The 12211-nt window shown below is 41.1% G+C and overlaps 1 long non-coding RNA gene across 5 annotated transcripts in view; it reads left to right on the top strand.

Annotated features, from left to right (window-relative positions):
• The window catches only part of LOC137196827 (uncharacterized), a 170027-nt gene that overhangs the window by 44918 nt on the left and 112898 nt on the right, over positions 1–12211 (top strand). Inside the window, exon 7 of one of the 5 annotated variants that reach the window (XR_010931328.1) lies at positions 11788–12055. The exons of the other annotated variants lie outside the window; for them this stretch is intronic. This is a non-coding gene — a long non-coding RNA (uncharacterized lncRNA). Of the gene's footprint in view, positions 1–11787; positions 12056–12211 lie in introns of those variants that run through there. 5 annotated transcript variants of the gene reach the window in all.

Genomic DNA, 12211 nt, shown 5'->3' with positions numbered 1-12211 from the left:
CAAAGCCTGCAATTTAGCAGGGTTATTTATGGAGCGAGGAGAACACATCCTCCCTCCTGCTCTCCTCTGCTTTCATGATGCAGGACAGCCACAGAGGCCCCTTCACACTTGTGCCTCAGCCCTCCCCTGCTTGGTGAGCATGGCACTTTCTCTGTGAGTCACAATCCTATTACCCCTCTACGGCCTCGTGGTGGGGCGATAAGAGCAGCCTGGCGCCCTGCAAGAGGGGTAACGCTGAGCCTCCTTTAGCTGCGGTAGGTGGCTTAACTGTAGGAAGAATGCTCCACAGAGCTTTTGGACTCATTTCAGTGGGAATTAACTTTTGCAAAGAGGTGTGTATGTTTGTTAAAGATGAAATTGCCTGCGGAAAAATAAACCAGAATACGGCTGTCCAATCATTTGTAGCATAATAAGCACTGAAATAGACATAAGATAAAATTGAGCTGGAAATGGACTTGTGACATCCGTATAGAAAACAGGACTGTGTTTTAAATATGAGAACAAAAACAATGCATTTTCATACTGAAGAACGAGGGCTTGGATTGAAGCATATTTGTATTTATCTCTCAGTCAGCAGGGTGTCATCTCCTATACGTTTTCACTTTCAGGGACACTGCACTCCCAATAGAAATACTGTCTTTACAAAACATCGTTTGGGTTATTTATGCCCACAATTCAAATTGGTGTCTCTGCTTTTATGTACAATCAGAAGTGGAATTGCTTCTCCTCCTGACTCACTGAATTGTAGCAACAATTGGTACATGCTGGTTGACTCATACGGCAAAAGAAAATTTACACCCTGAATGTAATATTTGTCCACATTGTACTGTATGTGGATGCAAATAGCAACCGTTTCTGTGCAGTGCTCTGACAAATACAGCACACATGACTACAGTGCAGTATATCTCTCTATGTACTTGCCTCTGCTGTGTGCTACTAGGAGCTCTGACACCGTTAGATATATTAAAAAGCAGACAGCCTTTCTTATCCTCCTCCTCCTCACCACCTGAAAGGAAATGAATGTCACCTCATTGAAATGAGGTTTCTTTCATTGGAAAGGAATAATTTTATTTCAGATGTCTATTTGCTATTTGGGACTGCCTTTTCTTTTTCCAAGTCTGATACTGCACTGGCCTTTTAATACTTTTATGTCGGTTTAAATGCAGAAATGCATCTGATATCAAGACCGGTAGTTGGTAGTATGCTGCATGTTTAGTGTACACATTTCATTTGTAGCTGTGTATCCAAGTTTCATGTAAGGCAGCTTGGGTGTCAGCTGAAAGATTGTTTCATTGTAACATGTGTAAGAGTGAGTGTGCTGACAGTGCTCTTAACCCTCTCATCAAAGCCCCAGCTTTCCTCTGAACCCCCTCCTCACTCAGGCCTTTATGTGAGCGTCAATCCCTGTTCAGCCCTGTACACTGCGCCTAATTATGCCGAAGCCAGCATGAGAAGTAGAAGGAGCATCCACTGTACGACTGGAACCCTGTCAGAGCAAGAAAGAGGGAACAGGAGAAAAGGGGCGGATAATTAGGAATCTGGTCCGTTTTCCTTTAACAGTTTTCACTCCTCTCCTTCTCACCCTGCTTCATCTGCATGTTTCAGAAGGTTTCTCCAATTACCGAGGCAGTACCCCCGACCGCTTCTCCATCCGCCACCAGGGGGGAAAATAGGAGGGTGTGTGAGGAGATGGGAAAATGGAAAGGATTCTGAGAACAGTGTGAGTTTGAATTAATGGTTTAAATTAGCAGTACTACAGGATAGACTAAAATTGAAGGTGAGGGATATCTGCATTGTAGTTACTGCTAGAAAGAGAGCTTACTGTTTTTTAGCCGTGTTCTTACTGGCAGCCTGAATCAAATGGACACACAGATGCTACGTATTTCCCAAAAGGGACCTCTCACATGCACTGTACTCCTTAGTAATGGCCGTGTGACGTCAGCCAGGATACGGTGTGAATCAGTAGCCTTGAGGGAACATATAGATGTCATACATTCAAACAGGATTTACACTACTCTATATGAGTCATTGACTGCCTCATGGATTATCAGTCATCAGTAGGACAGCAGCCTTTAAACGACAAAGCACTAAGATCAATCTTATTGAAATATTGACTGATTAGTGACATCTGAGTTTGTAACCTCCAATGCAACCTACACACAGTGTAGATTACAGCCACATGCACGCACACACACATGCAGTAAAACCACCCTCTCACCCTATCTCATTTCTCAGTTTTGCAGAATCAGCTGTAGCAGAGGTGACAATATGATGGTGCTGAGGGAAGGATGGTGAAGGTGAAAATGACTGAAACCAGGCAGGGAGAGTGGACTAGTGATTTGGATTTACTGTCACCTTCTCACATTGATTGGAGTGGAGGTTAATGTTCTGGAGAAAAAAAACATGATAGTATATGTATATTATATATTTGAGTAGCACATAGGGTAGCAGCTCTGCTAGTAAGCAATAATGTCACCTCTGTATGAGGCAGACAGTTGACTACTGAAGGTGTATTTTTGAGCAGAATGAGAGAGTACAAATAGCCATACCATGGTAACTGTAAAAACGAGGCTTTTAAGAGTAAAAAAAAGTGATCGCTATTATAATAGATTTTCCATCAGGCCAAATTTTTTCATTATTTCCCTGCTTACGTGGCTAGCATGGAAGCTCTGGATGATTGTGGCCTCTGCACAGCTGCCGCGTGAAACCCTTTCACTGTGCCTGAACAGAGAAAAAGAGTCTTAAAACAGCCAATTATTACTCTCTATTAGTCCTGACTGCTTAAAATATCAGCTTTGATGGAAAAGGGCTCTTTGATGGAAAAGTTAGATGTTCTTGGCGTAATTCGAATAATGCTTCCAGAGCAAGAATTATAGAGAGGAGCATTTGTAACAGTAACTACATGTATTATCTTACATTTTCACCTGGAAAGGTATTGAAAGAGGGACTTTTACCCTCCAGGTTCGCTTCAGCTACTTTTACTCCAGATCTAGAGTCATTGTTTCCCTTTTCACTTTCCATTAGTTTCCCCCCTAAAATAGCAGACAGCAGCAAAAACCTCTGTAGCTAATCTCCTCTTTCCTGGTTGGTCAGTATCGGCCCCTTCCTCGCTCTGCCGCTCACTTTCAGCAGAAATTAGGATGTATGAATTCATTGGGCTGGCTGTGGCTGTAGTCGTATAAAATGAACACATGTGAGCCCCGTGTCAAGCCATGTGTGCATGCTACACATCCACGGATATACTATCACTTTATTTTTCTGTTGACCCCATAATTCTCAGTTGTCCATGATTTATAACCGAAAATTGCTACAAAATCCCCCCCTACTGCTCTGCATTCATACACAGAAACCAATGAGAGGCATGTCATAGCTTCTTATGAATAAAAATGGATAATATTATAGGGGTGGGTCATTTCAACCATGTAATGTTGCTGTCATTTCTACTTTTCAGAGCCCAATGTATGCCACACTAGAGAAATATCCCCAGATCCCATGAGAGAAGTTTCATTCTCATACAGCCATAAGTCCTGCAACATCCTCAGAATATGAAATCAGCCAGCAGAAATGGATGGAAACAAAATTGCCAGGGGGTATAATAGGCAGCCCTATTAAAAACATACTGCGGTCATAAGAGAAGTTAGTGTGGTTACAAGGTCATAGTGGGGAGCAACCTAATTTACTGAGGATGGTAATGTTGCCTAGAAATGATATACAGTACTCACCTAGCAGTATTAAGGTAGAAAGCCTCTCCTCTAATGCATTAGTGTCACGGCTTTACTAATTAGTAAATGACCTCTCTGATACCAGTTTGGATAGCGCCTTGCCAGAGATTTGACCCTTTCAGCCAAATAGACTGGCACCGGAATATGCAGTGAAAAAAAAAAAAAAACACAGAGAGAGAGTTAGTTTTAGCCAACACAACACTCAACAGATTAACAAAGCACCATATTAACCTTCAGGTGCATCTAATTGTTGGGAAATTGAATGCAGCTCTCTGTGAGGGGGGGATCAATATATCGAGCTGGCCTGGCTTACAACCTCTAATCCTGCAAATCTTCTTGAGGTCCTGAAGTGCTGTATTGAATATCTGAATGACTCGGATAGCACTGCTTAAGCATAATTTATGTAATGCGTCTGCCTGTGTCCAGATTCATTCCCGCTCGAGCCCGGTGATTTTTCAAGATCAGTCGACCTTTGTCTCATCAAGATATATTTAGCTGCAGTGCCCGTTGAAGCCTTGGCACAAAAACTTTGAACCTGCGTTGCTTTATCTGCAGCTTGCCAAGACTATCGTGTCCATGGCCTCTATGATCTGTTCAAACTTTATCGGGCTTTTGCTTGATCTAAATAGTAAAGATACACAACTACAGATAGAGAAACATCTGAAGCTATTGATCACAGTATAGCTGGTTCATCCTCTGACAAATCTAGTGTGGCACAGGGAAAGTGAAATATCTCCTTTGTGGAGAGCTGAGTGAAGGCTATCTCCCAAATTCATAATGTTTATCACAAAAACAAACTGCCACTTGTCTTTGTTTAGAAGCTGCACTCTGCATGTGCTAATTTTAAGGGAAATAACAAATGCACTTACTTGCTACATTTTTTCAAGTGCAAATCTGTTCCTCTTAATCAGATTTTTATTTGTTATTTCTAATTATCCATATAAAAACACATTTAGTGTCTTTGGACTCTTTAATCCAGTGAGTCCTGTCATTTGTGCAGGGTGAGTCTGCCCTAAAGCCTCCTCTCTGTCCCCTCAATCACAGGTTACTGTGCCACTTGTCATCTGCAGTCAGGCCTGTTATTGAGAGGCTTCCCTCAGGCCGCTTCTTTGTCTTTAGTGGCTCGATTAAATTAGAGTGACACCTGGCATGGATCCTCAGCTGTAATGGCCCTTTCATCCCATCCCTTTTATCAGCATAATAGACCTCTGATGAAATATTACAAACCCACAGATCCTTCTCTGTGCTTCACTGAACTCTCTGTGGGGTCGGAGGAAACAAGCCATTGGTTCATGAGACTTTAATGATACAGCAAATTAAAAGGATGTATTCAAATAGGAATGAATAACATCAGGAAACAGCCAACCGTTTGCATTTCTCAGATATTGTAGTCATTGGATAAATTACTTTTGAAATTACATGAGCACTCTAATCACATTAAACGTATGGTTAGTGACTCGTGCACACTTGTCTTGTTGAAGTGGTGGTGGGCGGTGATATTTTTAACCTCTCCAAGTCAATGGCTGAGATTGTGCACGAGAGTTTGCTACTATTCCTGGAAATAGAAGACTGCGTTGGAAAGACAGCCTTCTTGTGTTGGTTTACAGCTACACATTGCCATATATAATACATTTTATGCACCTTTGTTATGCAAAAGAGGCATGATGAAAAGAATTTCATCATTGAGAAATGGAATTCTAGCTGCCCCTCCTCCTCCCAATGGTCATGAATGTTGCTGGAGGTGCAGCAGGAAAATCCCTTCCACTCCAATCTTGTTGAGCGCTGACGTACTTGGCCTTTTGATATTTCATGTGCCTCCTCTGTGCCACAGAGGGATCTGCAAGGAGATGTGGGGTGGGGGGGTGGGGGGGGGGGTGCGCACAGAGCAGTCAAACCTGTATCAGACACTCTCAGATTCATAGTAGACAGAGAACTCTGTGGATGTCTAAGCTAGTGCAGAAACTACGGGCTGCGCCTTTTCAGTGAACCCTGTGTCGGCACTCTGATGAAAGATATTAATTATTCACATAGTATCTTGCTTACAGTATCAGTGCATATTTCCTGACTTTGCACATTTTGAGCATATTTAACTACATTCTATTGTCCCACCGTTAGTCGCAAATGCAAATGCTGCAGAAAATTGCAAACAGTTGTATTTTAGCAGAGGATGCTCATGAATGTTCTGTTCTTGCTCTACTTGCTCCTCATGCTGCCTTGGGTGACAACATAATAATTGATAGTGAAAGAAATTATGTCGGAATTAGATGCGCTACTGGTTGGTTAATATTACATCTCTCTGTTGAGTCTTTGTTGCCTTGGGGTGGTCAAAATCTTCCACAACACAAGTTATCTGTCAGAGAATCCAAAGATTCATCCTGTTTTTTTCTCGAATTTTTTGCCGTCAGTAATTAACTCACAAATTGTTTAAATATTAATCCAATTAAAGTTAAAATCTTAATATGTCAGCAGCATATATATCAAGCCAAGTTTTCATTATAGTTTAATTTTGAAAAAACATTACAGCTGAAATCTAATTCCCACATTTATGCTGTGCTTCATAAACATGATTGTACATTTTCTTATTATTTTTTCCTTTGATCCCTCTACTATTATTAACTGCATAAACATGACAGCTGTGACGTCTGCCCACACATTGACAACAATGGACATGTATGTATAGTGCACTCCCTCCTTTACCACCATGTGAGAAAACACATGAGGCATATATTCCACCTCCTCTGAATGAATTCATAATGCTCATCCCACGCCTGTGTACGTGTGTGACTGCCTGCCAGTATAAACACATATTACTCACAGTCATGCAGAGAATGGGGTCTGTTTGGGATGAGTGCTTCAAATAAAGGTCTGGGGCTCTCTTTATCTATCATTCACACATAATTTCATTATTTTCATAGGACCTACAGTATAGGAGGCTGCATTCATCAGAGCTGTCACGTGTCAAAGCATGTATAATATGTTAATTCAGAGATACACGGCCTGCAGAAGAACATAAAACACACAAAGTCGAACAAGGAAAACTTCCACAAAATGCTACACTTTTATTCATCTCATGTCCTGTGATTATTTCCAGCAGCTCAGAGCGAGAACAGCTTTGGTATCTCAAAGGGAAGTGGAAATAAGGGGAAGGTAAGGCACAGTAAAGCTTAAATTGAGGCCATTATTGAGGGCAGTGAGGGAATAGTTTGGGGCTCGACTCAAAAAAGCATAAGCAGGGAGAGTTTTAGGTAGGTCAGATGAACACTAATGGAAACTCCTCTAAATCTCTCAAATAATCTAAAGGTGCAGCACATTGAATACTCACCCCTATCCTGACAATTAGAAAAGATATCTCTCTTACGTTTTACTGTTTAAAGCCAAATAATCTGATGTAACACTGAATTTAAACTTTGACTTCCCTTATCTGATTCTTCATAAATAAATAACTCCTGACATTTTCTAGCAACTTTGAAACCGGGTTTCTTTCTGACAGCGGAGGCAGCTGCAGCTAATTATCTGAGTTAATGGTAAGATGAGAAAGGATTCTTTGCTTCGCCAACATCAGATTCATCATCAGCTTGACAATTAGGCCGGGATCGTGCAGCTGTGAAGATGTTTGTGTAGGCAGATGATAGAAATGTGATGGTGCTGTGAATGCAGGAGTATTACTCTCAGTCCTTCTTTGACTGAACATTGAATCTCTGCTTCCCAAGATATAATGAATTGTGTGACACTTGCTTTTACTGTTCGTATTAAACTAGAATTGCCAAGATAATGCCTTTTTGAACGGTGCTAATTGCCTAGACTTTTAGATACAGTAACTAGCTTTCCCTGTGGTAAGCAGGACATAAAAAGGGCAGAGGAACAGGAGATAGCGCTCTACTTTTTAAATTGGGCCACAAAAGCAGGCTGGTAGAGCTCAGTTGGATTTCAAAGAACTCGGGCACAATATCACTGCACAGTAGATGTTATTATACTCCTTGCAATAATTCTGACAGAAATTGCCGGTGTGGGAAAATGTCCGGTCACTTTTAGGTTAAACGGGGGGGAAATGGGCATTCAGCAAATAAAATTCTCGTTTTGAAATGTGTATTCAGGGATGGGAAATGTATGCCTCTAGTTGTAAAATTGTGCTGACTCCCAGTCTAGTTGATTTGTTTGACAAAAGAAATACCTTGTTTCCAGTATAATGTCTCTGTTGATTACCAGACTCCCCGCTGCCAAGTGATAAGATTCTATCGCAGATAATGACCGAATATGAGAAATGGCGCTGTTAAACCATTCTTCTGGCAATAACTATAGGCCCACAGTACATTTCTATTCATATTTGTACAAACTCGAACCATGAATGCAATCGTTTAAAATCTGTCACTTCACATTTTCTTTGTGCTTACCAGGAAATAATTAAACTGGAAAGCCAGATTTCCTGGGTTTCGAGTTCTGAATGAATACACACAAAGCTAGGCTCCTGTGCCTCTCTGTGCTCTTTCTCTACCTCTGTATCACTCTCTATCATACATTAAAACGCATTAGCCACCCTCTATACGGTGCAGGAAGAGAGAGAGAGAGAGAGAGAGAGAGGGAGAGAGAGAGAAAGAGAGAGAGGGAAAGAGAGCATGTGTACAAATGAATCAGTGCTGTTTGTTGTTCTTTTTCAGGCTCGAGCTGTTTCAAGTAGCTTTTTTGAGAGAGCCGCAGATCATGTTTAGTAAGCTCACTCTCATTATATCAGACCCTGGGGAGGGAAGGGCCCTCTCACTCCATACTATCAAAGCCATGGAGCTGCCTTAGAGGACATGCTTCAGTATGAATAGAGGCTCTAGAGTACATACAAAAAGTAGCATGCTCAGCCCTCATCACCTCTCTCAGCGGGAAGCTGCCAACATTCAAGGTTTTGATCAAGCCTTGCCGTAATGGCTGTGGGTGACAGGTATACGAGACCATAGTTGTGGGAATAAATAGCTTGATTAGCATAATGCATCACCAACAAATTCAGCTTTCAGGGCATGTGAAAGAACTACTTTTTGCCTGAGTGCAGCATTCATATACCTTCTGGGATCGTATTTCATAGGACAAACACAATTATGTAAACAGCATATTTACCTCTGCACCATTGGAAGGTAATATAATTTACTTCCAGTGTGTGCCTGATACTCCTTCACTATGTTGTCTGTATTTTTGGCTGCTTTGAATAGGCTCTGAATCTCCCATTGTCCACCGAAAGCGTATTTCCCCTCTTCTCAGCAATCATAATTCACCTGATACACGACGCGCTTACCTCCAGAAATCCTAGCCATATTGATCCATCTGGAGCCGAGCGACATCGCTATAAACAGGCTAATCTAACATAAAAGCTGGCCTCTCAATGCCCCAGCCTGTTGAAACGATTTAGCTCTGCCTGGTAGCAATGAATAAATAAATAGATAAATGAGACACACAATTGCAGGGCCGATCCTGCAGTGAACCCCAACCACATGCGACTGGAGGCAACGGCTCAGAGATAGGAGATTATTTGAAATAATATCCCTTACATTTTGCAGCTCTTTAGCACCGCGGGGTCGGGGATGTGGGATGACAAAGAAGCGATGGTGGCCTATCATCAGTCAAACCCCTGTCTTGTTCCTGTCTCCACCTGTACCTTGTGCAAACTTTGTGACCTTTTACCATTCTCACACATGATTAATTGCTACTTTGACTGTCCACTAATAATCTATGTGATAATTATCAAGGGAATGACTACCTCACCTGAATACTAGTCAGGTCAGACTTGCCACCTACCTCTGTCCCTCTCTTTCAATTCTCCTCTCACCCCCTGCCTTGTTCCTCCTTGACTGGCTGCTACAGTATGCTGAGGTTAGTGCAATAAGGTTAGCGGGGGGCTCAAATACCCTTACATCTGTCAGGATTACAGCAATTCATAGTAACCTTCAGCAGCCCTTGCCAGATGCTCTCATAACACTTACGGGGCAGTTTTTGCACTTAGAATTCACCAGTATAACCTGTGCTCCAAACACTGTTGCACAGATACATGTGTACCTCTGGAGAAAACATATGGTTTAGGGGGGCTGTAGGGGAAAAGAGCTTTGAGATTTCCTTTGTGATTTGCTGAATTAAAAAACATATTTTTAAATTATTTTCTTTGATGAATTCTTTAAGCCCACAGCTGTGTTTCCCCCCTCTCTTCAGCCATTACTAATTCATTGACATTTTGCTAGGATGGAAATTACCAGGATGTTGAGGGTTGGATATGTGATTGCCGGCAGTATGCAGACTGATGTTTGAAACAGTCAAACAACAGGCCACGGTTCTTTTGAGCTGGAGCCCTTCCACTCACCGGTTTGTTTGCTGTTTATAGCGGTGAATTGTGGTGGGGGGGGTTTTTACGCAGATTTAGGAGACATTTCTATCCTCCACACCACATTAATATGCCCAGTAGTCAGTGATATGATTGTTTGTGCAGCATGTTAACCACGGTATAAAGAAACATCACTATCCTTCTTAGATACCAAAGGACCTTTTTTGTTCTGTTCACAGACTGATCTACACTTGAAACAATCAATCTTAGAGAGCATGAAGAATGTTGATCAGTGGTAATCCACAGTCCTCCCTCAAGTCTCAAGTCAGATTGAATCTTTTCATCCTTAATTCGTATTGAACAGTAATTAAACCCTTAATAAGACTTTCCTGGGTAATATGTGCCCAGTCTGTGTCAGTATCCACCAAGTGTGTTTTCCCTTTTCCCTCCCCCTGCTGAACCATATGTTTATTCCAAAGCCTTTGAGCAGAATTCCCAGTAACATTTATAGTTACAGATATAATAAACAGATATAAGACTGTAAACACGTTGAATTATTAAAATATCTTTGATAAAGTCGAACAGGATGCATGCACTCTATGTGCGAGTAAGCAATCCTCACAATTGAGATTTTTATCCTTTACTGTTACTATTTGGAGGAAAATATTGTATCGCCACAGTGACTTCCTCATCAGTAATACATGGTGACTCTTTCATTTCCTTTACTGACAAACTAATTATAATTAGACGCCTAACCATGCATTTTATTCTTAGCCCTGTGGGATTTAATTGCATTTCATTCATAGTATTAAAATGGTTACCCACAAAAATTGTCATCTCTCATTGAATAAAAAATATTCTGTTTTCACCAAGTATGGCCTGATCACATAATGAGTTTATGATAGATTTATATCTTAGAGGGTTTTGGAAGACTAATATCTACTTTGCAATAGCAAATAATTAGAGCTGCCAACACAACTGCTAATTGAAGCCTTGCTATTGATCAGTCGTTTTTGGGACTGTGGGACTTTTTTACAGAGCAGCACTGGTCCCACCACAGCTCTGGCAGTGAAATAGTTGCTTCTGGCAGCATGTCTGCCTTTTGAACTTGCTGTTACCAACACTTTAAAAATAGCAGATCAAGAAACACTGTACCTGTACTGTACCTGAACTGTAATTTTAGATCATTTACATTTGCAAAATAAAAACGTGAGCATGTCTGTGTGTCTGTGGAAAGCAGGCCTGCTTCTGACTCCTGGCACATTCTAGTCCCCTGCCACCTCCAGTGCAATTAATGATCTTGCTTACAACATTAGCGCCACAATCATGAAAAATCACACTGAAGCACCGAGTCCCCCAACATATTGAGTTCAATTCATCAAGGGCTTCATGCTCATTGGCGATGTCAAACTTAGTCTCAGCGTTATTGAGTGCATTGGTAATCAAGTACCTGCCATAAGCTCCCAGGAGTGATTATCTTTTTGAACATACAGTTCACGAAGAGATATAATGCATCTTGAGATTCAGTAAATGACTCATCTTGTTTTTGAGTTTTACAGCAAATCAGGTACTAAAAAAAAGTGAAACTCAATAATCTATAAAGGGTCTTTGTTAATCCATTGTTTTGTCAGTGTACAGGAAATTGTACCTGTGATTGGGATTTTTAACTTCACATAAAACACAAGCACAACACTTCTGAAAAGTGTTTCTAAGACAAAGATTTATACAAGAGAAGAAATCCCCTTTTGAGACTTGCTGTCTTTTTTTTATCAGCACACAGACACATCAACATCAACTGTGGGTCAAACAGCCAGGATGGTATGCTGGGAATTCAACACTTTGGAGTTTTCAAAGGTTTGAGATTGTTATATCATTCATTCTCTATCTCCTGACACTTGAAAACATGTGATGGCCATATCAAGGAGGCATTCTGTGACAAGACTGTAACCTGTAAAAATCTGAGATTGTTAAGATGCCTTTGCAGAAGTGATTGCGCATTAAAAAGCCATATTTAAGAGTTGTTCTCATTAAAATTCATATTAAGGTGGGGTGGTGTAATGTTGTGTTGTTCAGTACGATGCAAAATAGAGTTAGACTTTGAGGGAAAGTGGCATAAAGACAGGAATCATCAATCAACAGACAGCTCTCCTTGGCATTGTAAATCACTGCAGTGCTGAAGGGCATCATCTGTCCCCAT

This window comes from Thunnus thynnus, chromosome 14, assembly GCF_963924715.1.
Source record: "Thunnus thynnus chromosome 14, fThuThy2.1, whole genome shotgun sequence".
Classification (NCBI taxonomy): domain Eukaryota; kingdom Metazoa; phylum Chordata; class Actinopteri; order Scombriformes; family Scombridae; genus Thunnus; species Thunnus thynnus.
This window is presented reverse-complemented; position numbering and strand designations above follow the sequence as displayed.